Source organism: Papio anubis, chromosome 7 (assembly GCF_008728515.1).
Source record: "Papio anubis isolate 15944 chromosome 7, Panubis1.0, whole genome shotgun sequence".
NCBI classification, from domain to species: domain Eukaryota; kingdom Metazoa; phylum Chordata; class Mammalia; order Primates; family Cercopithecidae; genus Papio; species Papio anubis.
In genome coordinates, this window is record NC_044982.1 from 147,332,854 (window position 1) to 147,360,553 (window position 27,700).

General features: G+C 37.9%; 1 protein-coding gene and 1 pseudogene across 4 annotated transcripts in view; one reads left to right on the forward strand and one right to left on the reverse strand.

Annotated features, from left to right (window-relative positions):
* FSIP1 (fibrous sheath interacting protein 1) overlaps positions 1-27,700 on the forward strand; it is a 188,360-nt gene that overhangs the window by 84,951 nt on the left and 75,709 nt on the right. The window lies entirely within an intron of this gene.
* LOC108586625 lies at positions 326-933 on the reverse strand (annotated as a pseudogene). The gene is made up of 2 exons (XR_002523666.2): positions 891-933; positions 326-806 (listed from the first exon to the last, which is right to left on the reverse strand). The product of XR_002523666.2 is annotated as a cytochrome c oxidase subunit NDUFA4 pseudogene (transcript).

A 27,700-nucleotide genomic window follows, 5' to 3' on the forward strand; every position in this document is an offset into this window, starting at 1 on the left:
TGGAAAATAAAGAATATGCTCAATTTCACCTCTTGGACATATTGAGAAGTAGGAGAAGTGTGTCTTTGTAGAATTATTCACAATGTCTATCTCAAATGATGGAAATTTTCTTGTTTTATCATTTTTCTGTTACAGGCTTTTCCTTCCTTAAATTGGAAGTGATGAGAGAAGACAAATGTGGGGAGCACAGGGCAGAATGTCTGACTTCATTCTTATAGCTGCTGAGCTTGATGTCACCTCAGCTTGTATTTGATTCCTGAAGTTAGAATATTTCAGAAATCTTTCTTTGGGCACTATTTGCTAATGCAATTATTATTATTATTACTTTTTTTTCAAGTTTCAGTTATTTATTAATCAGTGTAATCTCCAATAGAGATTACAATAGGGATCTCCAACATGATTTCATGCATTTAGAGGAGAAATATTTCCTGGTTAAGTGGAAAATTGTGCGGATGTGGCTTCTGGAAGACCTTCATTCTAAAGCAGCGTTATAGTGAAACATTTCATTTAGAAATCTGGACGTTCCTTCTTCAGTTTGCTGTAATCCACATTCACTGAGTAGAACTTGTATTGATCATTGGGACCCAGTTTGTTCCAGGGCTCTGGGTTATTTCTGTCCCAACAAACATCTGGATTGAACAATGCCAGACGCAAGAGATACAGTGTTGCTCCAGTAGCTCCAGTTCCAATAAATACAAAGAGAGGGATCAAGCTTGGCTCTGGCGGAGCATGTTTGCGGCAGAGGCCTCCGACTGGAAAGGAGAGAACCTGTCTAGCCACCAGGCCCTGTGCTAAGTAGTATCTGCCTGCAATTATTATTTATCCCAGTTCATTGCATGCATGAAGTATTCTGGAAGGGTTTTTAACTCTTCACATTCTTACTGGCCAACCAGTATCAAATACACGGAATAAGGTTTCAGGCTCTGCCTCCATTGAGGCGCTTCCCTCTGGAAAGTACTAGAGAATATTTTTAAAGAGTCTGTGTGGATACACAGCAAGTTTTAGTTTGTTTTTGTTTTTGTTTGGTATACCTAGAAACACACTTTGTGAATGTGAAGGGTTCTCTTGTGCCCAACTAGAAATAATTGCTGACTGCCTCTGATAAGGATGGAGAATTTGTTGAAAGATTTCTCTTTAATTACAAAGTGGTTATGCAAATGTGATTATAGTTGAAATTTATTTTCATAGTGAAAATAGCTTTTGGGGACATTCAGGCAATCTAGAAAAATATAAAGAAGAAAAGAAAAATTATGCATGCAAGCATAGTTAACCCTTGGTCATTATCCTGTCTGACGTTTTCCCTATCCACATGTACCCCAAATGCTCACTTCCCCCCATCCCAACACACACACACACCCCTTCCCCCTCCTCCTTTCCTCTCTTCTTCAGTCTCCTTCCCTCTCCTCCCCTTCCTTCCCTTTTTGTCTTTTTACAAACCAGGATCATATTCTACATAGGTTTTATAGCCTGCTTTTTACTTAACAATAAATGCATTATGGTACTATGTGAGTGTGTCTATTGAATGAGGCCTCTCTGTTCATTTCTAGTAATGTCCAATATTATTATTATAAACCATGACGGAGTGAGCATTTGTTTAATCATTGTCTTAGGATGTATTCTTAAGTGGAATTGCTGAGAGTGTGTGTGTAGGGTTTGGCTGTGTGTTGCCAAATTGTCCTCCAGTGAGGATGTGTAATTTATTCTTGCACTAAGAATATTCCAGAGTGCTATACCTACAGTGGTAGTATTCTTTTTTTTGCCAGTCTCAGGGTTTAAAAATGATATAGTTGCTTTAATTTATTTTGTTTTGGTTACTAGCAAATTTGGACATATTTTCGATTGTTTATTGGCAGTTTGTGTTTCTTCTTCGGTGCATTGACCATTTGTGTCTTTGTTCATTTATGTATTTTATTAAGGTATTCTTTTCGTTTTGTATTGGAAAGCTGTCTTTATATATTTAAAACATATGCTCTTTGTCACATATATTACAGATTTAACTACCTCTAAAGTGTTAATTTTATTTACTGTTCTACAATATTGAAAAGTTTTGTGAGGTGCTGCTGTTTTTCTATCTGATTTTCATATGGAGTCATTTGTGAGAAATATGTGCTGGGTATTGCAACCTGCTTTTTGTTTGTTGAAGTAATCCATCAAAAGCATTTATATACTTTCATGTATAAGCCCTGCATCATCTCTAGAGTGTATTTTGAGTAAGTAATGTCAATGAAATCACCATGTAATTATATTCTTGCTTAAGTGCCTGCTATTACCTTTGAAGTTTGCTGCTAATCTCTTCTTAGCTTCATTGCTTAGTATCTAAGGTTTAGATAAGCAGTGACAATTAAAAACATAGAAGAATGTAATTTTTTTCTTGAGTGAGTCTACTTTTAATATTTGAATTGAATGTTAGCTATGAAGTAGTAAACTCACTGTTTTAATTTTTATTTATCCTATCTCTACATTGTGTGCAGACACACATGATCAACATCAATAGCCTAAGATTATCCTTCAGAAAATTTTCCTAACAACTCAAACAATGTCCCATAGTCAGTCCCATACACAATCCTAACAGTGTATTTTGATTTAAATGTCTGTTAAAAAGCAGGAATTTGCATAGTTTGGGAAGTCTACCCATTGTCATACTTCTGCATATGAAAGTAATATGGTAATGTTAAATTTGTGAAAAATAGCAACATTAAATGTGTGTCTATAAGAATTTAAAATTAAGTAGGGGACACAAGACAAATAAATATAACTCGTGGGAGTACATAAACAATAATTTAAAGGCTTTGAGGGGTAAAGTATGTAAAATACTTTGGCAAGAAAGCGTTAGAGGCAGAGCTTGAGTTACCATTCAGAGAGAAGGAGCAGAGTGAGACAAGCAGAAGAGAAACAGTTGGGTATTGGGCGTCACAGGGTATGGATGGGGATTAGCAGCCATGGAGGGCCGGCTGGCAGAGAACACCAAAGGCAGTGATACACCAAAGGCAATGACCAGAAGTGTATCTTGATGTAGAGGTCAAGAACTAACCCCAGGTGGGCAGCTAGTACCTTTTCAAAATGGTGGGCATGGCATGGCTATTGCATGCAATTTAAGAAAATAGGTGAAATCCTGGCATATGCAAATGTTAGGGAAGTACAACCGACGTAAAAGCAAGACAGAGCTCTAAAACCCTGTTGTTCTATGATTCTGTTTGCTGGGAAAATGTAAACGCCACTGACAGCACATCTCTATTACAGATGTACAGGCAGATAAATGGGCTCAGAAAGAGACTATGTGATTGATTATGACCTTTCTATAGTACCTGACTTACATTAAGTATGTTTTTAATACATAAAACTAGTTGACCAAAAATGCCTTTAAAAATGAGTCATTTTATATATATATATATCTTTTTTTTTTTTTAAGATGGAGTCTCACTGGCTGGAGTGCAGTGGCGTGATCTCGGCTCACTGCAACCTCCACCTCCCAGGTTTAAGTGTTTCTGAGATTAGAGGCACCCACCACCACACCTGGCTGATTTTTGTATTTTTAGTAGAGACAGTGTTCCCCATGTTGGCCAGGCTGGTCCCAAACTCCTTACCTCAAGTGATCCACCTGCCTTCACCTCCCAAAGTGCTGGGATTATAGGTGTGAGCCACCATGACCAGCCAAAAATGAGTCATAATATAGTTCAAACTTTGCACATAAATATGTATAAAGTCATGAACTTACATAGTGACTGAGGATTTTGCATATGTAATTTGAGTCTTTTAAAAGTTGAGTCTTTTAAAAGTTTAAAAATTGTTTTATAATGCTTGCTGGTTTTAGCCATCTATTTTAAACCATATGTTCCCTTTAAACAAATTTCATAATTCTTAAAACTTTGATATTCTGATTTCTATATTCTTGATACTGAATTAGGGAATTCCTAGTGATAACTCATAGTAAATTAGTAAATGCAATTAGATTTCAAGGTCTCCATGGCTATGATGGTTACATACTAAAATCCTTGAATTAGAGTGACAAAAAAATAAAATAAAATAAATCAGTTGGTATCATTTGCAGAGAATAATTGTTCCTTTATTTATATAATGCATCATAGTTTGCAAAGTGCTTGTTTCTGCAGTTTTTAAATTTATTTGACAAATAATAGTTGAATATATTTGTAGGGTACAATGTGGACTTTTGATGTGTATATACATTGTAGAAAGATTAAATCAAGCTAATTAATATATATCCATCACTTCAGCTCCTTATTTTTTTTGTGATGAAAATATTTACAATCTATTCTTCTACATTCCTGCAGTTTTTGTTTCATCTTCGTGAAAACCTTGGAGGCAGGTGGCATAGCTATCACTACCTCTATTGTTACAGATAAGGACACCAGACATAGGGCTTTGGTGACTTGTCCATAACCCACATCTGACTTCCAGGAGAGTTCTTTAAACACATACAGCCTCTGTCACCGTTATTTGATTACAACTCCTCAGTTAGATGATTCCCGAAAGCAGTTTTCTTGATTTTCTTCTCCTTCGTATTTGGTGTTCTATTTTGGGCCTCAGCAGAGTTGATATTAAAATACAATATTTGAATGAATTATTTTACTGAGAAAGGTAATAATATAGTGCACCTTAAATAGATTGCTAAAATACTTAAATCTTACTCTGGCTGAGGTTTTGGAAAAATTAGATGTAGGGACAGTTCAACAACCATGGGTTCAGCTTGATTCCTTCGCAGAGACTTAGTAGCAGTTAAGCACAGCGAATAAGGTGGGCAGACACATCTTTTAATTGGCCCATGATCATGGAGTGTGCCTCAGTCATTAAATAAATCTGCAAGGGCACAAAAAGTGGTTGCTTCAAATCACTTTTATACTGTTTTTGTGGCTTGTATACTTGACTGTTCAGGAGCTACCAGACCATAAAATCTAGCCAGTGAGAGCATTGGAAGTCACGGAGCTCAAAGGTTTATTACGTGGTGTGAAACTCTATTGTTTTGTGCGTGTGTTAAATAATTGCTGTCAGTGCAAGACTGTTAAAAACTCCCGGCTAGTAATAACATGAATGCACTTTATGGCTTCAAAAGGAGATAAAAGAAATTTCTTAGTCAGCACTTTGACGGCATCACAGCTAATGTCAGTTTTGTTATTGTGAGGACTTTACTTTTGGCAGATGCTCTCCCTTCTGGCAGCAGAGCGCTAATTACCATATAAATGAAGCTGGGAAGTGAGCGGAGGGCATGCAATCAGCCCCTTCTGCCTTGTACCCAGGTTTCCAGGGCTGCAGTGCCAGGCAGGCATAGCGTGGGCTGACGCCACGGAGAGGGTTCCACTCCCCTTCTCCCTTTCTTCCCATTCACATCCATTAGAGGGACATTAAGCGGCTTAGCTGCTGTGCAAACACAAAGATCATTCTTTTTTCTTCTTTTCTTTTCTTTCTTTTTTTTTAAACCTAGGGTCTTCTCTCTAATAGCATTCCAGGAATTAGCCTAATCCATCCTGCTTTAATTCATAGGCACTAATTATATTTCAGCATACATTCTTACACACTAAATTATAAGTATCCTTACTTTAATCAGTTGTAACTAGTCCTTAAATTGAGGGTTTAGTACTCTCCTTTTATCGGATAACAGGCTTTGCTGTGTTATGTGATGGGATTAAACTGTTTATTTAGGATGTAGGACTGAAGACGTGGATGATGTGTTCGTTTTTTTCCTAAAGTGTATTTTCTTCAGCCAGAGTGTATTTCAGAACTTCATAATGACCTTTTAAAATTTGTAAAATGATGTCTAATGCTTAGGTCCTTTTGGGATGTGAACTGACAAGCACAATTTGTAGAAACATAATTATAATGCGGGTGAATAATCGTTTATAGTTGCAAAGCATTTCACACATAAACTATTCTGTTTGGTATTTAAGTCGCCCTCCAGGTGGGTGACTGAAGGAGGCCTGTGAGGCGGTCACTGAAGGCCACACAGTCGGCAGTGCAGCTGGCGTGGAGTACAAGTCTCATCTCCCTCTGGGGGCTCTTTCCTTCCACCTCACTCTGCCTGTTGACTGGAGTTCCCTCTACGTTACAAAGCACCTAGTAAGATGATCTTTTCCTATCAGCATTTCAATTTTTTCTTTTTTTTAGACTTTGTGGAAAATAATCGTTTTGCAGCACTTAAAGAGAATCCCTTGCGGGCATTCCGTAAAATTTTACATTTTACTGACAGCACAAAAAGAGGAAATTGTTTTTTCTTTTTGGCAAGTAATTGCTAGTCTAGCTTTTAAAATTATCTGTCTATATACCTATTACTCACTATCTATCTATCTATCTATCTATCTATCTATCTATCTATCTATCTATCTGTCTATCTATGTATGTATCTATCTATCTATCCATCCCCTCACAGGGCTTTAAGCCTCTTGAAAGAAGTATAAAGAAGATAGACTGATGACTGCCCCCCGGTAACTGGCACTTCAGAGAGGGTGAGAGAATTCACAGATAATTCTCTTCCGAGCTAGGAAAGAGTCAAATTAGTTGAGAGACTTCACTTTCAGTCCAGTACTTCCTCCAGCCCCATGAAAAGGAGTGTACCCGTCAAAGAATCCCCTTCTGCCATCTTTATCTTAGCAGGATCTCGCTACTTTAATAGATGAGACTCTTTGGAAAGGACTTTAATTTGCTGAGGTCACAGACTCATCCCGGAGCCTAACTTCTTGAAGAACATTCCGCCTTAGCAGTTTCAGGCAGGCCCACTGGGTCACTGTGCACTGTCCAGAGGTGACTGGCTGAGGGAAAGAAGGGGCTGAAATCTGCTGTGCTCCATTTGATGAATGGTGCTTGCTGGCACACCGCTTCTTCTTTCACAAGAGGCTGCAGTCACTGGCCAAGTCTTGCAGTGGGGCAGCTGTCATCCGGGGCCGCTGCCCTGTTGTGGCACTCAGAGCGGGGGCAGCTGCATCCCCATCTACCTAGTCACCAAAGACAGACACTTCACTTCTTTTTTTCTTTTCTTTTCTAAATTGTGAGGAATGTCTAGGCACTTGCTCTTTAGGTGGACATGGAAAGTCACCCTTCCCTAAAGATGGGACTTAACCTTATTAATTATGCAAATATAATGCAAATGAGTAACCATGATTCTGGGAGAAGAGTGACAGGAAATGTTGGCGAGACAAAGTCTCACAGTGCTGACTGCCTGTATAGGGGCCAAGGAACGTCCTGGAGGAAAGGGAGTCCAACTGTAACCCCTTTCTCTTTTTTGGCTCAATTTTACTTGAACCTCTCTCATGGATTGATGTTGCTCCAGCAGAGGTCCCTTGGAAAGAAAGGACTCCAAGGGGCCCAAAGGGAAACTCACTATGGAGAAAGGAGAAGGTTGAACTGGCTAACATTAGGGTCTTTCTAGGCTCATGAGGGAGGGCTCGTGGCTGAGCCTGGGTTTCTGGCACAGCATTGATCCCTTGACAGTGTGTGTGAGTTAAGGTAAAGCTGCAGTTCCCTGGGATCCCAAGTGTGAGGCATCACTGTCATTTTTGCAGGGATCTGGAACACCAGGGTTTGTGGCAGCAATGGACAAAAGTAACAACTCTGTGGTTTTACCAGGGGCTGCAGCACCTAGAAGTGTGGACTCGTCTTGGACTGATCAGGCTTTCTATTCTGTTTTGACATGGCATTTGGAATCAGGACAGACCTCAACATTTTTCAACAATTTGGGGTAGGGCTGGGGAGCAGCTTCAGGAGGGAGATACTGGAATTGCTGCTAATAACATAGACTAATGGGGTCTCAAAACCAATGAATTGGGAAAAGAAGAGATTGGACTATATTTTTACCCCACAGTTATGAAGGGAGTCATATCAGTGTATTCTTCCTCCGTAATGTCTTTCAAATCCTTTATCTCTGTCTTACCACATTAACTAATCCTTCTGCAGCTAGTCTCTCCAGTCCATTTCCACACTGCTGCAAGAGTGATCTTTCCAGAATGCAAATATGATATGGCACTTCCCTGATTAACATTCTATAATGGCCCTGTAACCTTTAAGATGAATCCAGATTTCCTGGCCGGCTGTACGCTTTTCAGCCTCATCGCTCGCCGTAGCTCCCAGTCCACCCAGCGTGCCCACCACTGTGAACGACTTGCTGTTCCCTAACATACAAACCTTCTTTATGCCACTGAGTCTTTGCACATGTTATTCTTCCCTGTTTTTCACTTTCTCGTTCTTAAAGGCTTATTCAAATATCCTCTCTTTTATGGTAGAAAAACTCCACTCCATATCATCTGAATCCCAACATGGAAGCCTAATACATGGGTACTGGCCTTCTTCCTAAAAGGCTGGTTTTGAATGAGTGATTTTCAGCATGAGAAATGAATGATTCAAGAAAACTCACATCAGAAGAAGAAAGGTAGAAGTAAAATGGTAATGGACTCAAATGGTTCTGCATTTGCTGCTTTTTCCTTTTGAAGGCTTCAGTGATTTATGCTGTTTGTGTAGGCATTTAGATAACTAATGTTAACTATTATTATAAATATAGTAATTGGATTAAGTATGTATGATATTGTGATATAATAAGAAAGATATATTTAGTCTTTGTCCCCAGTTCCTGGCACACAGCTCCTAAAACCTTTGTAATATCCTGAGTGAGAGGGGTGATAGGAGCAACTTTTGTTATAATAGTTGGTCTTGGTCTTCGTTTCCTGACACGAGACTTTCTAAAACCCTTGGACTCTCTGGAGGGAAAAGAGTGTCTTGTTTGCTAATGAGATGACTGGTGACTCAAGGCTCCTAGATAGTTTCAGGATGAAGGCTGGTCACTGGAAAGACCAAAGCGTGATTAGAAGGTTGGAATTTTCAGTCCACCCTAGATGTCCAGGGAGGGGAGAGGGTCTGGAGATTAAGCTCATCACCAATGACCAAAGAATTAATCAATCATGCCTATATAATGAAGCTTTCATAAACACCCCTAAATCATGGGTTGTGGAGAGCTTTTGGGTTGGTATACATGTAGAGGTGCTGGGAGGGTGGTGTGCACAGAGAGGACAATGACATTCTGTGTTCCTTCCACGTACATTTCCCTATGCATCTCTTCTGTTTGGCTGTTCCTCAGTAGTGTCTTTTATAGTAAAGCAGTAATAGTAAGTTAACTATTTTCCGGAGTTCTGGGAGTCATTCTAGTTGTTGAACCTGAAGAGTGGATCATGGGAACCCCTGATTTATAATTGGTCAGTCAGAGAGTCCAGGTCAGAGAGGCCTGGGATGTGTCTAACTGACATCTTCATATGTCAAATAACTCATCCAAACTAGTTAACGCCACTGAAAATTCTTGGTGAAACAGACCTCTAGAAAATACACTTCCCATTTTTAAATTGTTCTTAGTAATTCACTAAAATTTAACCTATGAAAATTTTTCCAGTGGTGGGCTCTACTTAGCAGGCACAAAACTGGAGAAGGACACTACCTCACCCACAGGTGTTAGGCAAAGGGATTGGGTGCTGGGTCAGAGCCACATGAAGTAGGGTTTTAAAGGGCATAGGCATGTATGTATTTGAACACTCAACATGGAAACAGAGCTGTGCTTCTGCACAGGACTTAGAATCTGGAATAAAAATAATATTTTTCTCTGCAGTCCTATACCTTTGCTACTCAGTTTTAAAAGTTTGTGACTTTCTAGAAATCATAGTACAGATGGTCCCTGACTTATGATGTTCAATTTAATGATTTTTCAACTTTATGATGGTGCAAAAGCCATATGCATTCAGTAGAAACCATACTCGAATACCTATACCAACATTCTTTTGTTCACTTTAGGTACAGCATTCAAGAAATTACATGAGATATTCAACACTTTATTATAAAATAGGCTTTGTGTTAGATGATTTTCCCCAACTGTAGGCTAATATAAGTGTTCTGAGCATGTTTAAGGTAGGCTGGACTAAACTATGATATTCAGTAGGTTAGGTGATTAAATAAATGGATTTTTGGCTTACTGTTACAATGGGTTTATCAGGATGTAAGCCCATTGTAAGTTGAGGAACATCTGTATTCTGATCATTATCATGGCCCTGAAGTTGTGGCTTCTTTTAGGTATGTGTTTTGTGAATGCATATGATTGCATTGACTGGTCTGATTTCTCAGCAGAGACTAGTCTGTCTACTTCTATTTTGTATTCAGAGACATTACCTATAAGCAGAGTTCGTAGCTTCCTACCAATATAGTCCCATGATGCTTGGCAGGCCCCTTAGCCTAATAATACTTCTCTCTTCTGATTCCTAGTGCTTGAAGTTCTTTAACTTGGTTTGGTTCCAAATTTTGGGAGTTAGAGATTCCTTTAAGAACCTCATTAAGGCTGTGAACCTCTTTACTGGAAAAATGCTCATATAGATGTACATAAAAACGTGTTCTTGAACTCTAAAATTAAGAACTCCTTTGTTAGGTAGAGGTAAAGCCTTTCCACAATTAAAGAAGAGGCTTAAGATGTAAATCAGGCAAGGCAAGAGGATACATTCATTAAACAAGCATTGATTAAGGGCTTACTGTTTACAAACACCATAGGTAGGTTTTGGGCATACAGATTAAGACCTGGTCTTCTTTCTTGACAAACTTTTAGCTTGGGAGAGGAGGCCCTCATGTAGACAGAGAGTTACAATGTGAGGTATTCAGGTCTGAAAAAGAGGCGGATATGAAGTGCCAGGGAACCACATGGGAGGTAGGGACCAACTCTGCAAGTGACTGGCATGTTTATCTTAGAATGGAAATGGCTGATTCTAGACCCTTGCCTCAGTCAATTTAGAAAGGTGAAAGCCGGGTGCAGTGGCTCACACCTGTAATTCCAGCACTTTGGGAGGCTGAGGTGGGTGGATCACCTGAGGGCGGGAGTTCGAGACCAGCCTGGCCAACATGGTGAAACCCCGTCTCTACTAAAAATATAAAGTTAGTTGGGTGTGGTGATGCATGCCTGTAATCCCAGCTACTTGGGAGGCTGAGGCAGAATTGCTTGAACCCAGGAGGCGGAGGTTGCAGTGAGCCAAGATCGTGCCATTGTGCTCCAGCCTGGGCAAGGAGAGCAAAACTTCATCTCAGAAAAAAAAAAAAAAAAAAGTAAAAAAAATAAAGGAAAGAAAGAAAGGTGAAAGGGCATTGGGGGTGTCAAAAGCAAGAGTGTTATTGAGTGAGAGGCTACAAAGCAGGGAAGGACACAGACTGGAGAGAAAGAAAAGGAGAGATTGAGGTTGCCAAGGAGAAACCGCACATTTAAAAAGTTTACTTGGGCCGGGCGCGGTGGCTCAAGCCTGTAATCCCAGCACTTTGGGAGGCCGAGGCGGGTGGATCACGAGGTCAGGAGATCGAGACCATCCTGGCTAACATGGTGAAACCCCGTCTCTACTAAAAATACAAAAAACTAGCCGGGCGTGGTGGCGGGCGCCTGTAGTCCCAGCTACTTGGAGGCTGAGGCGGGAGAATGGCGTGAACCCGGGAGGTGGAGCTTGCAGTGAGCCGAGATCGCGCCACTGCACTCCAGCCTGGGCGACAGAGCGAGACTCCGTCTCAAAAAAAAAAAAAAAAAAAGTTTACTTGGGACCCTGCCATTTGTAGCTACCTGAAACAGGGGTGGTATTTTGCAAATAGATACAGACAAGTTGGCAGAACTGTCTGCCCCATGCCCCTGCCAACAACAAACAAAACATAAAACATAATTCCAAATAAGCAAAATGCCCATTACTCAGACTTTCCCTTTGAATCTAATAATGTCACCCAGGTCTTGGGAAATTTGCTAATTGTTTGTTGATCCTACAAGGTCATAATCTAGACCTGTTTTAAAAAATCTTCTAAAACCTCAGTGTATTTATGTGAAAAGTATGAAGAAATGGTATACATTCTACCCAGTCTGCAGGATTACTTGACACTTGCCATCATAGGCTGGGACTCGAGAAATATTAGAGCCCGCCATTTGTTTTTTCAGTTAGGCACAGCCTTTGCTCACAGGGCTTTTACAATTGTTTTAATTCAGTTACACATACAGTTGAAGCTACTATACCAGACCAAGTTCCATAAGATGAGCAGTCTCTAAAGTCATTTTGGTGAGTCCTTTTGTGTTTATTTATAAGTAAAGAAGTTTAGTTCAGTTAATGGCCTTTGTCAAAGCATTTTGAAGACAGTGGCACTTTGTATGGAAGACGTCATTCTCAAATAACCGCCTTCTATGGGAAGGGGCAGAATAGACTCCTGTTATGTACATTTAGAAGATATTTGTGATAAAAAGAATAAAAACAAATTTATCTCAGTTCTACATTGTAATATTAGAACAATGCATTGCCAAGGGGCGATAAAGTCAGAATACCAATTTATATTGACAGTTTGGTGAGATATTCTTCTGTGATTATATACCAAAGCATTATATGTAGAAGTTAATGGGAAAAGTTTTTAATTAAAAATATATTTTCTAATTTATTTATTTAGTTTTTGTTAAAGTGAGGCACCTGTGTTTTGAATTTTATACTGCTAATACTTTGGGAAGGCCATAGTAGAGGTGGAAATAAGGTTTTGAGATGAAGCAGTGTGAAGGTGCCACCTAGTGGTCGCATGATCTCGTCTGTGTTCTCTTTCTTGCCAGTGGAAATTGGATACCGGTGGTGGGTTTCCTAGAGAATCCCCTTATAGGTGGTGAATTCGGTTAGCATATTGTTGTCCTTGATAGGATAAAGTTTTTACTTTTACTTTGTGGTCACTGAAATTATCCTCCTCCAAATTTGTTATTTGAGATTAGTTTTGTTAACTGAACAGCTCTTGTTACCCTTTTTGCTATTTTTAGCTAATTATGTCAGCAAAAACTTGGGTTAAATGTAAAAATTATAGTATAGTCATAGTTTCTCATTCCATTGGAATGGTCTGACATGTAACATACAGAGAACATGCAGAACGTCTGGAGTGTATCGTGGGACACAGCTAAAGCCTGGGTGCTGGCCAGCTGTGGTGAGCTTTCATTAAAGGCCTTTCTTGTTGTTTTAGGATTAATCTCTCTTTAGTAGAATGCTGTAGAAGAAAAAAGATCAATGGAAAAACTCATCTTTTATAAAAAAAATTTGTTTTCAGATGAGATATGTTCAGTAAGCACACACCTCATTAGAGAGATGACTGTGGATGACTGACTACAGTCATTTCTTTTCTTTACCCTTAAACCACATGTAACCCAGAATTGAAAGAAATACTCGTATTGAGGTTTTCCAAAACAATTAGTGATAGAGATCTTAAGAAGGACCAGAATTCCTGGAGGGCGTTGTATATTTTATCTTCTCAGTGCAAGACATCTTTGAGATTTCCTTTGCCATCAAAGGCTTTCTATGTGTGTTTGTTGGGAGTGGCAGGGGGATTTATAGGAAAGTACTTTCACTGAGATATAATTTTCCCCAGGAGGATTTTTACTTTGCTAGTGTTGTTTTGGTATCTATTTTGGGCAATATTTACATTAAAAACAACATCTGGTGAGTACTAACATCTTATCTTTATCACACATGAACAATTTTTTTTTTTGTCATGGAAATCCTCATGGTGGAATTAACTAAAACATTATAGAAAGTTCAGGAGGGTTCTTCAGAACAACACAGACTTCAGCTAAAAACTTTCCCTAAAGATGCTCTTGGAATTTGCAAATACAGCCCAGATAGCACACCAGCCATTTAGATTTTAAAGTGTGTGCTGCATACCCATCATTGTCCTAGGTGGACACTGCTGAGAAAAATACACAAAATAGTGTGATTTGTAGGAGTCTGGGTTCTCAGGGTCCTCAGAAGAGGCAGTACCGAGGCAAGTATGGAGCCAAATTGCCTGTGTTTGAGTCCTTGCTCTGCCCCGGACTAGCAATGTGACCTTGGAGAAGTTATTTGACCCTCTATGCCCCAGTTTCTTCATCTGGGGGAGGGGATACTAATAACTTGCTTTGTAGGGTTGAGTGGAAAGCACTTAGAACAGTGCCAGGATATATGGCGGGAACTCCATCAATACATGTCAGCTATTTCCATCCTAACGACATGGTAAAGCCCAGGCACCACACACAAGAGTGCAGTCCAACGCTGTATTTGATTAAGAAATGTTAAGGCCACCTACTAGAGGAGTTCATAAAAGAGAAACCAGTGTAGGCTGGGGTATTTTGGAAGAGAGGGAATAGGGGCTAGATCTGGAATTTGACATTCTAAAATAAAATTTACTTTTAAACCAGCCTTCTCTATTTGGTTTTCAATTAAGGAGATCAATCCATTATGATTCTTGGTGCTATTTCCTTCTGTAGGTTAAGGACAAAGAGTAAGCTTTCCCTTGGTGCATCATTCACTTTTTATTCATTGAGCAGCTATTTATGGACTGTGTGCTCTATGCCAAGCATTGAGTTTGAGTGAGTGAATGAGACAGGCAAGAATCACAGCTGTAGTGTCTGTTCTCCAGCCTTTTAATAATGTTCCCCATGTGCCTCAGTGACCTTTCCAGATTCCTCATATTTGGTTTATTTTAAATTTTATTTTTAACAACCGTTTATGATGAAAAATTTCAGACACACATGTGTCTGTTCCTTTGCCAGTACCACACTGTCTTCATTGCTGTAGCTTTATATTAAATTTTAAAATCAGCTCATATGATTTTTCCAACCTCATTTTTCCTTTATCAAAATTGTTCTGGTTATTCTAGTTCTTCTGTCTTTTCATATAAATTTTAGAATCAGCTTGTCTGTACCTACAGGAAATCATGCTGGGATTTTGATTGGGATTGCATCAGTTTATAGATCAGTTTGGTGAGAACGGATAGCTTTATTATGTCGAATCGTCCAATTCATCAAAATGGTATGCCTCTCTATTTATTTAGTCTTCTTTCATTTCTTCCAGCAGCATTTTGTCATCTTCAGCTTATAGATCCTGTATGTGCTTTTTGAGACCTGTACTTAAGTATAAATTGTAACACCATAAGTAGTATTTTTTCATAGTTTCTAATATGTGTGTTTTTTGTTTTGGTTTCTGTGTATACAAGAAGAGTATATATAGAAAAATGGTTAATTTTGGTGTTGAACTTTATCCTGTGAACTTGCTAAAATCACTTACTAGTTCTAGAAATTGTTTTCCCCTTGATTCCTCGGGATTTTCTCCATAGCCAGTCATGTTGTCTGTGAATAAGAACAACTTTATTTTAAATCTGCATGCCTTTTATTTCTTGTCCTTGATTTTTTTTCTTGCATTGGCTAGAACTTTTAGTACAATGTCAAGTAGGTGTGGTGGGAGTGGACATTTTTGCCTTGTTTCTGGTCTTGGGGGAAAGCAGTCAATCTTTCACCATTAAGTATTATGTTAGACGTAGGTGTTACCAGAATGAAGAAGGTCCCTTCTATTCCTAATTTGCTGAGAGTTTTTTTTTTTTAATCATGAATGTATGTTGAATTTTGACAAATGCTTTTCTGCATTGATTGATGATGACTTTTTCTCCATTTCATCTGCTAATCTGGTGGGTTACATCAGTGGTCTTTTGAATACCCAACCAATCTTGCATTCCCATGACAAAGCCCACTTGGTCATGGTTTATATCAAGTTTTGAAGTTCCAGCTGGAAATCTCTAGTAAGGGACCAGCCAGCAGAGAACAAGTAGGCTTGTGTTTGGACCAGTTTTGGAAACAGTTGGTCATTGGGCTAGTGACCACCCTGTTAACTTCTGCTGACCTGTTTTCCAAGAACCCACCTGGTGCCAGCATGCCTTTACTGCCAGTGCATTTTGCTTCTACTCTTCTTTTAACTTATGTTTATTATTATTCTCTTTCTTTTTCTGTACTGGACCAGGAACTTCCATCAGCTGGAATCATTTCTGGGCATCCTCGTCTTCCATTTGTGTTTTAATTTATAGCAAGAGTGTCTGGGAATAAATTGTATTTTAAGAAACAAACATTTATTTAAATATAAACACGTGTGATTTGAGTATTAAAATTTAAATGGTATTAAATAATAGTTCTTGCAATTTTTGTCATTTCATGAGGCAAGAAAAGAAAACATATGGGTGTCTTGTTATATGTAGTCTTATAAGATCTGATTTTAAATTGCAATTTATTTTAGAAGGTAATGGAAACTAACCAGAGAGTAATGTAGATGTTTGCTTGTGGTTAACATAATTTGCCTGCCTCCTCAGAGGCTAAATTCCAAGGAATTTTGTTTTCTGTATTCTTAAGTCTAGAGACACAATGGTCCAGAGATCCCTGTGAAAGGGAGCCCTCATCTGGTGTGCCCCAGCTTGCACAATCACCCCTCACCCCTTCCTGGGGAGCAGTGAGAGTGCCATGGGCTGTGCCTGCACTGACAGTGCTGCTTTTCTGTGAAAACACAGTCAAGTACACCTGATGGGTCTTAGTTCCCAAGCAGTGTTAAAAGCAAATGTGTGGGGTTTTATATTTCCAGCGGGGTTTTTTTTTTTCAAAGTAAAATATGTAGGTTTTGGTTTGCAGCAGGCCACATTTCTTCTAATAAAAACAGTTAGAATAAAATGTGTTTTATAAGCATATAAAAGTGTCAGACCATAATGATTTTAGTGCTGCATATTTAAAAATGGTCAGTAATATTTAAGATATTAGTATCTGCAAAGGAAGTGAATTATGGAAAGTAAATTACAATATATCATTTATATAAAGGAGAAGGTGGTTGGAAGCTTGTCCAGGAACTATATTGAGACCATTTTATTTGCATTTCTATATAATATGCATGCCTTTCAGCTTTCAGTTAAATTTTGGCTCCTAAATTATTAAACTTTTATACTTGCAACTGGGCCCCAACATTAAAAAAAAATCCTGTTTGTGTTTGGATACACAATTCATTTTGTGAAAAAGCACCTTCATTCTGTGGACTCATTAGAGAAAGCATCTCAGTAGGTCCTGGTGCCAAAATCAGTTGTGCTTCCTTCTGAACCATTCACTTCCTTTTATCTGATGGACACTCTGAGCTCCTTTTTGCCTTGTCTGCTAGGAAGCTTAGAAAAAATATTTCAGCGAATCTGTAACAAAGGCTACAGAACCTTAGCCCATGTGTTTTGCACGCTGTACATCTGGAATCATTTTCATCTTATTTCTTTCACCTTTACTTTCCTCTTTGCTTTCAATTTTTTTCACTTAACTCTCCTCCTGTGTTGTACTGTAGTTGTTGTTATAAGCTGCTTTAAATCCTTATTGGAATAATATGGTTGGAAATAGATTTTGATACTGATTTTGAAACTGATATATTTCCTTTATTATTTTATCTCTATAATTACATTTCTCTAGCACTTTGACACTTTTTATTATAACTTACAATTGCATTCTCGTAAATAATAAAATTCCAAGCAGGAAAATTTCTGATACCCATTATGACATATTTTAAAAAATCCTTATTGTCTTTTTAGATGATAAAAGTAATACTGGATGATTATAAAAATTTCAAACCTTATAAAAATATGTAATGTAGAAAGTAAAGGTCCTCCATAATCTCCTCCTGCTAACAACAACAACAACAACAAACAAAAACCCAAAGCCAAAAAACTATAAACCTTTTGGTGTATAGCTTTATGGCGTGACTTTTAAGTTGCACTGTATTGGAGTGGCAGTAGGAATGATTTTCTTTTTCCTCTGTGAATCTTGCTATATAACTCTTTCTTCATTTCTGTGCTGTGATGTGATTTTTTTTTCATTCTTCACAGTCCTGAAGATATGCCAGTTATATCTGGGGGACATAAAACTCAACGTTCTTGGAATGCTTTGTAGGAGGGAATCGTGGCTGCTCTCCATCCCAGGCAAATGGAATTTATCGTGTATGTGGTTGTGGCTCGCAGCCTGACCATGGCATTGGCATCAGATAGGCCTATGTTCAGACCCTAGGAGCTGAATGACTCTGAGAAAGTTATCTTTTCTCCTTATGAAGAAAAGATAGGAATAATTGCTTGAAATTGTTACTGTCTTGAGCAAATGAGAGAGTTTATATAAAGCACTTAACACAGTGTCTGGTATGTAGTAAATGCCAAATAAATGTTAGCTATTGTATTATTTTGACTAATAATTGTTATTTATAGAGAAAACCCAAGTAATCATGGTGCAAACAAGATAGATATTTATTTACCTACTATCTACATGGCTAGAATGAAGGTCCAGGCCTGACTGTGGTTCTTCAGTTACCAAGGACCCAGGCTCCTTATACCTTGATGCTCATGTATCTGCTATTTCATGGCCTAAGATGGCTCTGACCATTTCAATCAGATTCTAACCAGGGCAAAGATCATGACAGAAGTTGTGTGTAATATGTATACTCACATCCCATTGGCCAAATCTTAGTCATATGACCATACCCAGCAGCAAGGGAGGCTGGGAAATGAGTCTTGAGTTAAGTGACTGTATGGGCAACTAGAAATTATGATACCATGTCAAAAGAGAACAGACACTGGGAGGCAGCTCACAGTCCCTGCCACCCCATCTATAGCATTGTCTGTCAGATGCTCTGAATAAATACATTTTCTTTAAAAACTGGTTCCTGCTCTATTATCTATGCATTTATCAGATACTTTTGTAAACTTGTTTATATTCTCATCTTTTATTAGTTTTTGAGATAGTGATTGCTAGATGTTTATTAATAGAATCTTTTTTTCTTACATTACTTTTTATTTTTTTTGAGACAGAGTCTCGCTATGCTTTAAGATCTCCCCATAGACTAGAATTTCAGGCCTATTCTTTGCATTTCCCCAGTTCTATCACTGCATGTTTTAAGAGGTGCACTTTCATTCCTGAAATTAGTTAAGTACTGTGGGAGCTTGCTCAAGAGTTCACTACTTCAGATTAATGTTGTATATAGACTTCAGTTACATGATTATAAACATTCAGATGAATGCTAAGTTTCAGACCTGAAAAAGCTGAAGGCTTATAATCTGTAAATAATATATTTGGTACCTTGTGGCTGTTTCAAATAGTAATGTTAAAATTTGTGTCTGTGACAAGTGGAAAATTATGTAGCTAGGGAGATGCGTATGATGACGTTGTTTGTGATAATGTTGTTTTCCCCCCCTTAATCAATTCACACTTTTTTGGCATTGAATAATCATTAAAATGCTTTAGCATAAATATTCCTGTCAGTAACTGCCATATTCTTGCATATAGTAGTAAATTCTCCTGTTTGATCGGGTTATCTTTACATGAGGATTTTTGTTTTTGGTTTGATTTTGTTTTCAGACACAGGGTTTCATTCTGTTGCCCAGGCCAGAGTGCAGTGGCCTGATCATAGTTCACTGTAACCTCAAGCTCCTTGGCTCAAACGATCTTCCCACCTCAGCCTCCCAAAATGCTGAGATGACAGGCATGAGCCACCATGCCTGGCCCAGAACTCTTAGTTTTAAGTTACATTCCAAGGTTGTCTCAGCTGAGTAGTAGCTGAGCCTATGACCAGAATTTGGGTATTAATTCTCTTCCCCTGTCATTTTGCCAGGGCAACAGGTCAGACAAATGTACAAGGCCTTGCAGTATTTGTCCTGATCTCTTTGGCTCCTAAAGCTAGATTTTAAGATATTTAGGGTTCCTTGTTCCTTAGCCATTAGCATTTCTGGACTTCTTGGCTACTGTAATAATTATTCTGAACCATTCTCCATCTTTCTTAAAAGTTTAATGTAGGTTATCTGAGAACAGAACTTCCTAAGATTTCAGAAAAGGCAATTTAGCTTGTTTTAATTAACAAAGATAAAAACTGATTCAAAGACGCTAAAGAGTTTAGTAAATTCTGCTGAAGAATGAGCCTGTGCATATGGATAGCTGAACACCCAGACAAGATCCATTCTTGCTTTTAAACTCTGCTTTGAGACCTTTGTGGTAGAGACTTTCCCTGGATTAAAGAAAAAAAGATAATGACAATAACAAAACAATGCCCAAAGAATTAAAAAAACCTAAAATCCTTTTGCTGGCCTATCAGTGAATCAATTCTCCACTGTTTAATTTTAGTAACTTCTGTGGTTTGGTTTGTATGGAGTACACAGGGAAGCAGACTCAGGCTATGTGATTTCAGATTGTTTTTCAATAGGGATGGAATGTTTTCATCAGATGAGCCCAGAATTCTGATACAGTTATTGACTTTAGGGAGTGATAACATAAAACAGCATTAAAAAAGGAAAATACCATACCCTTGTTAAGAATTAGTAGTAGGATTTTATTTTTAGAAAGTAAAATTTGGAAACAACTGTATTTGTTTTCTAGTGTATATTATTCTAAAATATTTGAGAATATTTTTGTAAGGTATGTTTCCCTATTACATTACTCTAAATATGAATGTTTTTATATTTCCAATAAAATATTCACTAATATTTACCTTTCCAATGAGATATTTTACTTGCATGACTATTTTTAAAGTATGTGCTCATTTTGGTGGAGTTGCTCTTGTGGTGTTTAAACCATATTTGCGTATTTTCCTTTTCCTTATGAAGGTCTCATTTTTGAATTATAAGACTAAATATCAAATGCTTTTTTGTGGTTGTTGGGTAGTTTCTAGATAGAGCACACATGGAAATGGAGTATGTTTATTAACTAAAATTATTTATATTTCATTTTAAGTATAAGTTTAGTTTACTTTTGTAAATGTTAAGGTATATCAACTAAGTTATATTTATTAGCAAAGTGTGTTAACAATTTGGTGTATTTCACAAGTTGTTTTTCTATAGATATAAATATACTCATGCATATGTATATAATACATTAGAATCTAGGTGTATATATATGTATTAAATATACTGGACATATTATGTTGCATTATGAAAATTTTCCTTGTCAATAATTATACTTTGTAAACACACTTTTTTTTTGAGACAGATTCTCGCTCTGTCACCAGGCTGGAGTGCAGCGGTGCAATCTTGGCTCATTGCAACCTCAAACTCCCTGGTTCAAGTGATTCTCCTCCTCAGCACCCCGAGTAGCTGGGATTACAGGCATGCACCACCACGCCCAGCCAGTTTTTGTATTTTTAGTAGAGAGGGGTTTCACCATGTTGGCTAGGATGGTCTCGATCTCTTGACCTCTTGATCCACCTGCTTCGGCCTCCCAAAGTGCTGGGCCACTGCGCCCAGTCATAAACACACTTTAAAATAACTGCCTAGTTCCTTGTGTGATTTATGACATTTTATCATTTCTCTGTGATTGAACATTTAGATTTTGTGCTATTAGATATAATACTGTAACAAACATCCTGTATATGTGTCTTTGTGTCTCTGGTTACTTCCTTCAAATAAATTCCTAGGGGGTAGAAATACTGTGTTAAAGGGGTGTGAAAATAATTTTAAAAGCACTTGGTATATAATACCAAGTTCATTCATTCAGTCAAAAAATATTTTCTAACCACCAAAATTGAATCACACGCTTGGGATACAACAATGAATAAGACAGTCCCTGTTCTTAACTCACCACCGAGTTGGGTGGACAGACACATATATGGTGAAGCTCAAGCCCATTGTCTCCAGAAACCTCATATTAATTTATATGTCACCGACATTGTCAACACATGCAAGTGGTTTTGGAATGTGTATGTTTGTTCTTTTGAAATTAGTAAATAATGGAATACTTTTCTGAAAAGAAAAATATTTTTACTTTGGCTATTGCATTTAATGAATCACATACTTAATAGTTTTTGACATTATTGATCTAAAAAACCTAATTCATTTCGATATCCTTATTTCTGTAACAAGGAATTTGTCTACCTTTGTACCATATTCTCATTTCCACAGTTTTATGGGGGCCTTCTTAACTGCCCTCTCCTAGTGTCTTGATACTTTCTGCCACTCACAAATAGAACACTACTCTGACACTTGCAGCAGTTAATTGAGAACTCAACTCATATTGTTTAAAACTATCTTACCAGTATTTTGTTCTTTATCAAAGGCAGAAAAGACCTTAATTTTATGTGTATTCTTTATCAGTGTGGATAAGTCATGTAAGAATGGAATCTAAATACCTATAGCAGTGAAAACTCATGGTAATCCTATTATATTTAATTTACAGATTCTCCAGTATCTGCTATGTACTTCCTTAATATTTAGGACAGGAGGAGCAGATTTTTCCAGTTTTCAGGACAATAGGCCGAACGGCTGCATCTCTATATATGTATAACTACTATATTAAATATCTGGCTATTAAAGACAATTGTTTATTATCAGAATATGCTAATGACATTTAGGAGGGGAAAAAACACATTTTTAGTATATTCTGAGGGTTGGGAAGGCAAATGTGCCTTTCGTGGAGTACTGAGTGTCGTGCGTTCCTATATACAGAACACACAGCCCTCAGGAATAATTATTCTATTCACTGCTCAATAGGTTTCCCACATGTGAAGGCTGTCAGGCTTCTCTGGTTTCTAATTTAGGAGCTAAAGAGGTTTCCTTACTGGGCTCAAAAATTATCTTTAAGCAAATGTATGACCTTCCTCATTCACTCAAAAATGGTCACAGATGGACACTGTACTGTACTGTGACTGAGCTGTTTTCCAGAGTGTGCTTTTTCAGGATAATACACCTAATATTTTTCTGGTCCACTAGTTTCTCAAGACTCTTTATAACTGAGTGTATGATGTATGATACTCATTCTTTTTTTTTTTTTTTTTTTGTGGAGACGGAGTCTCACTCTGTCACCTAGGCTGGAGTGCAGTGGCACGGTTTTGGCTCACTGCAACCTTCACCTTCTGGGTTCAAGCAATTCTCCTGCCTCAGTCTCCCGAGAAGCTGGGACTACAGGTGCCCGCCACCATGCCCAGCTAATTTTATTTTATTTTATTTTATTTATTTATTTATTTATTTATTTATTTATTTATTTATTTAGTATTTTTAGTAGAGACGGGGTTTCACCGTGTTGCCCAGGCTGGTCTCGAACTCCTGAGCTCAGGCAATCTACCTACCTTGGCCTCCCAAAGTGCTAGGATATTCATTCTTAAGTGAGCAGGCAAACTGTTCCTGATAAGTAATGAGAGAGGGTGTAACATCTACTACTGTACACTTTTGATTTTATCCATTTGCATTTCATTTCATCTTGATGAAATGCAGAACTTTATCCCATGAAATAAATGAAGTAGACTGCATATGACACCATGGAAATTCTGCAAGTTTGTACTTTTAAGATAAGTTTTTATTGAGGTAGGGATTTCAATTTGATTGTTAAATTGATTTCTGGTTTAATATAGCCTTACATTTTATACTGAAGTTTATATTTGATAAAAGAGTATCTTGGTATTGATCATCTTTCAGGAGTTAATTTTTCAGTCTGTATTATGCTGCCAAGATCTATCTATATTTTTGTATGCAGTAGTGCACCCTTTTTTAGGACTGTGTAATATTCCATAGTGAGAATGTACCTACATTTATTTCTGCATTTTCTCAAATAGACATTTGGGTTATTTTCAGATTTTTGTTATGAATGCTACTGTGATAAACATTCTTGTACGTGTTATCTGCTATACATGTACAAAAATTTTCTCTAGTTTCCACAGAGGAGCGGTGTTGCTGGGTTATAGAGCATCTGAATGTTATAAGATAATGCAATAATGCTTCCAAAGTAGTTGTACCGGTTTATATTCCTACCAGCAATATTTAAGAAATCTTGTTCATCCATATTCTCTTGAAACACAGGCTACTATCAGACTTAAACATTTTTGCCAATTATGTGAGTTTATAATTGATGTGCATGTCCCTGATCACTAATGAGGTCAAATATTCATTCAAATACTTATACCTAATATATTCCGCCCCCCCCTTTTTTTTTTAAAAGCCTATTCATGTATTTTGCCCAGTTTTTTTTTTTTTGAATTGTCTTGAGTTTTTCTTGTTATAGAAGTTCTTTATATATTCTTGATTCTAATCTTTTGGTGATTATACAGATGGGAGCTATCCTCTCCCAGTTTGTAGCTTTTTTTCATTTTTTATAAGATGAGTTTTGATGATCACATGTCCTTGTTTTTAAGAGTCAAATTTACTGTATCTTGTTTTATAATGGGTACTTTTGTGTCTTTAAAAAAATACTTCTTTATCAGATTCAGAAAGAAGTCCTTAAAACATATTTTCCACTAAACATTTTAAAGATATGCTTCTGGTATTTTAAGTCTGTAATCCATCTGGAGTTAATTTTTGTATAATGTAAAATGGAGGTTCAGTTTTCATTTTTATCACACAAACTCACCATCTCTGTCATATATTAAAGTTATGCATATGTGTGGGATTTTTGTTTTTTTTCTGGACCCTCTTCTACTCCATAGGTCAGTATGTCTCTCCTTGTCCAGAGTTAGATTGTCTTAGCCTTGTAAGAAATGCTGATATCTGCTAGGGTGCAGGCCCCCTCCTTGCTTTTCTTTTTCAGAAGTATTTTACCATGTGAATTTTTTTTTTTTTTTTTTTTTTTGAGACGGAGTCTCGCTCTGTTGCCCAGGCTGGAGTGCAGTGGCGCGATCTCGGCTCACTGCAAGCTCCGCCTCCTGAGTTCAGGCCATTCCCCTGCCTCAGCCTCCTGAGTAGCTAGGACTACAGGCATCCGCCAACATGTCCGGCTAATTTTTTGTATTTTTAGTAGAGACGGGGTTTCACTGTGTTTGCCAGGATGGTCTCAATCTCCTGACCTCGTGATCTGCCCGCCTCGGCCTCCCAAAGTGCTGGGATTACAGGTGTGAGCCATGGCACCCAGCCAATTTTTAAAAAATCTATAACAAGCTTCACACTTAATGGGAAAACATTAAAAGCACAGCCTTCAAACTCAAGAATTAGAAAAGAATGCCTATTATCATCACTTGTTAACATAATCATAGAGTTCCAAACAGTACAAGAAAAAAAGGCAAAAGGAATGGAAAAGAGGACATAAAAATGTCAACTATGACTGTATACAAAGAAAGTTCAATAGAATCTACCACTAAGTTATTATTTTTAAAAAGGAGAATTCAGCAAGATGGCTAGATACAAGATGAATGTACAAAGACTAATCACAGGCCAAGAGCGGTGGCTCATGCCTTTAATCCCAGTACTCTGGGAGGCTAAGATGGGTGGATCACCTGAGGTCAGGAGTTTGAAACCAGCCTGGCTAACACAGTGAAACCTCATCTCTAATAAAAATACAAAAATTAGCTGGGTGTGGTGTCAGGCACCTGTAATCCCAGCTACTTGGGAGGCTAAGGCAGGAGAATCGCTTGAACCCAGGAGGTGGAGTTTGCAGTGAGTTGAGATCCGGCCACTGCACTCCAGCCTGGGTGACAGAGCGAGACTCTGTCTCAAAAAAAAAAAAAAAAAAAAAAAAATCACATATCTACACCCTAGCAATAAATAGCTAGAATACATAATTTAAAGATATGACTTTAATAGCACCAAAAAGTATCAAGTAATTAGGAATAAATATTTTTTAAAAAGAGATGCAACAGTGAAACTGGGGAATTTTAAAGACTGTATTAGGAGACATTTAAAAATGACCAAGTAAATCGAGAGATATACCAGAATCATAATTAGGAAGACCTAATATCATAAAGATGACATTCTTTCCAAATTGATGCAAAAATTAAGTACAATTCTAATCAAAATCTTACATGGGTTGTTCATGGAACTTGAGAAGGTGATTTTAAAATTCACATGGTATCACGCCTATAATCACGACTCGGCCTCCCAAAGTGCTGGGATTGCAGGTTTGAGCCACCGTGCCCGGCCCATTGTTATTCTTAAAGTTTCTGTTTTTCAGAAACCGTTTGGGCAGTTTTTGGTTGTGAGACTTGATGTCGTGACTGACATATGCGTTAGAGTCCGTACATTCTAGGACTGACAAGTTTTGTGATTATCCTATGGTCTCAGTTGTTTGATCTTAATATTACCAGATGATTAATGGCCCTCATTTTAGATTGACACTTTGTGCAGAATGTTCTGTAGAAGGCCTGACCATTTCTTCTGGCTTTTTAGGCCACATAGTTCTATATTGAGCATACCACGAGTTTCCATCCTACCCCATCTCATCCACCTCATTCCATCATGTAGTGGTTTTGTATGAGGCCTGTAGCTTGTTGGGAGGACACTTGGAACAGATTACAGTGATTATGAACATTTGGAATGAAACAGACTCAGATTCTAATTTTGGCTCTTCTCCTTACCAGCTATGGGGTCTTCAGAAATTTTAATAACTACTCTGGGTTATCTGAAAAATCTGTATGATATTTTCTCTGAGGTTGTTGTGTTCAAGTGTATCTTTATTACTATTTTTATTATTATATCGCCATCATGTATAATTAATTTTTGCATCTCCATGTATATGCTGGATGCACTTTCAAGCCACTGATCTGATTTTCCCTTGAGTGCACTCAAGGTACCAATCGCTTCAATTCCTAAGTGTTAAAAAGAACCACAGTGCCAAAATATTCTTACCTCTTCGTTTGCAACTACTGACTGTTCTGTCTCGTCTGTTCTATTCCTGGAGAGAAGGGAGGGACAGGCAATTGTGTTGCTCACAGCCAAGCTCTTTCTAAGCGCAGCTGACAGATGGAGGTGTTTGGGCTCATCACAATGTTGGGAACAACACTAATCACAGCAGTCGCCTCTTCGTGGAGAACTGCTGTGGCAGCCGCTGTGCTGAATGCCCTACCCTCAGCATGCCCTACCCTGGATTCTCACCGAATTCCCTAAAGTAGATCCTCATCTCGACACCTTCTTCTTGACATAGGGAAGCTGAGCTTGGACAGAGTCAGCAAATAGCCCAGTGTCATACAATTAGTAATTGGCAAAACCAGAAGGTAGTCGCTGGTCTCCCTGACTCCAAAACTCACAGTCATAACCACTGCTTATGCAAATGCTATTTCCCGCAGGTCTTTATCTCTTCCTATTTTCTGGACGCAGGAAAGTATGTAGAACCTGTATCTGGTGGGACCTGGCGGGTAGGTGACTCTAGTTGGATTCTCTGTGCTCTTTGGGAAGGCTAACTCCCTGCTGAGGCAAGAGGTTCTGGAAACTTTGGGGGCTATTTGGTCATTTTGCACTGAAAATTAACTCTAAAATGATTTAATGCTGAGAATGATAACTTGGAGAGATTCTTGCATTATTCACTTTGGAGCAGGAATATTTAGATACATGGACTTCATGACTGTATTTTGGGTTTTTAAGTCAGAAAACTAGAAGGTTTATGGAAACCTTGGAAAATATCTGTTGCATGCTGAACTAAAGTGAGAGCTTAATAAAAATATGCATTAATGCAGGACTCCACTGCCCTCAGACTAAGCACAAGAGATCTCTGTTGAACCTTGGGAAAAATAAACTTACTCCCTTGGCATTTATGACGGTGGCACTAAAATTTGGTGGTTGCGCCCAGGAGTGGGGTAGTAGCACAGAATGAAAACAGTCTGCAGGAGCCTTCAGGTTCTTTAAAATATAACCAAATTAAACATTAACATAGTCTTTATATAATTAGTCTCTGATTCCCTCATTCCACACAGTTGGTTTTTTGGAAAAAAAAATCAACATGAAAAGATAGTTTACTTTTCTCCTTTTATCAAGTATTTAATTCATCATAATGAACTAAAGGATGAAATAATAAAATTTTCTGTTTAATTCTTTGGGAGTGATGGAAAATGTGAAAAAAATAATTCTTTTTCTTCTATAGCATACCAAAAAAGTGACAAGTAAATTTTAGGAAGAATTGTTAAATTTTGCCTTTTGCCCTTTTGCTAGTTCCCTACCTTAATCCAGTTAATATAAAATGCTCAAAAAGCGATTATCATTCATCTTTCAACTTGAT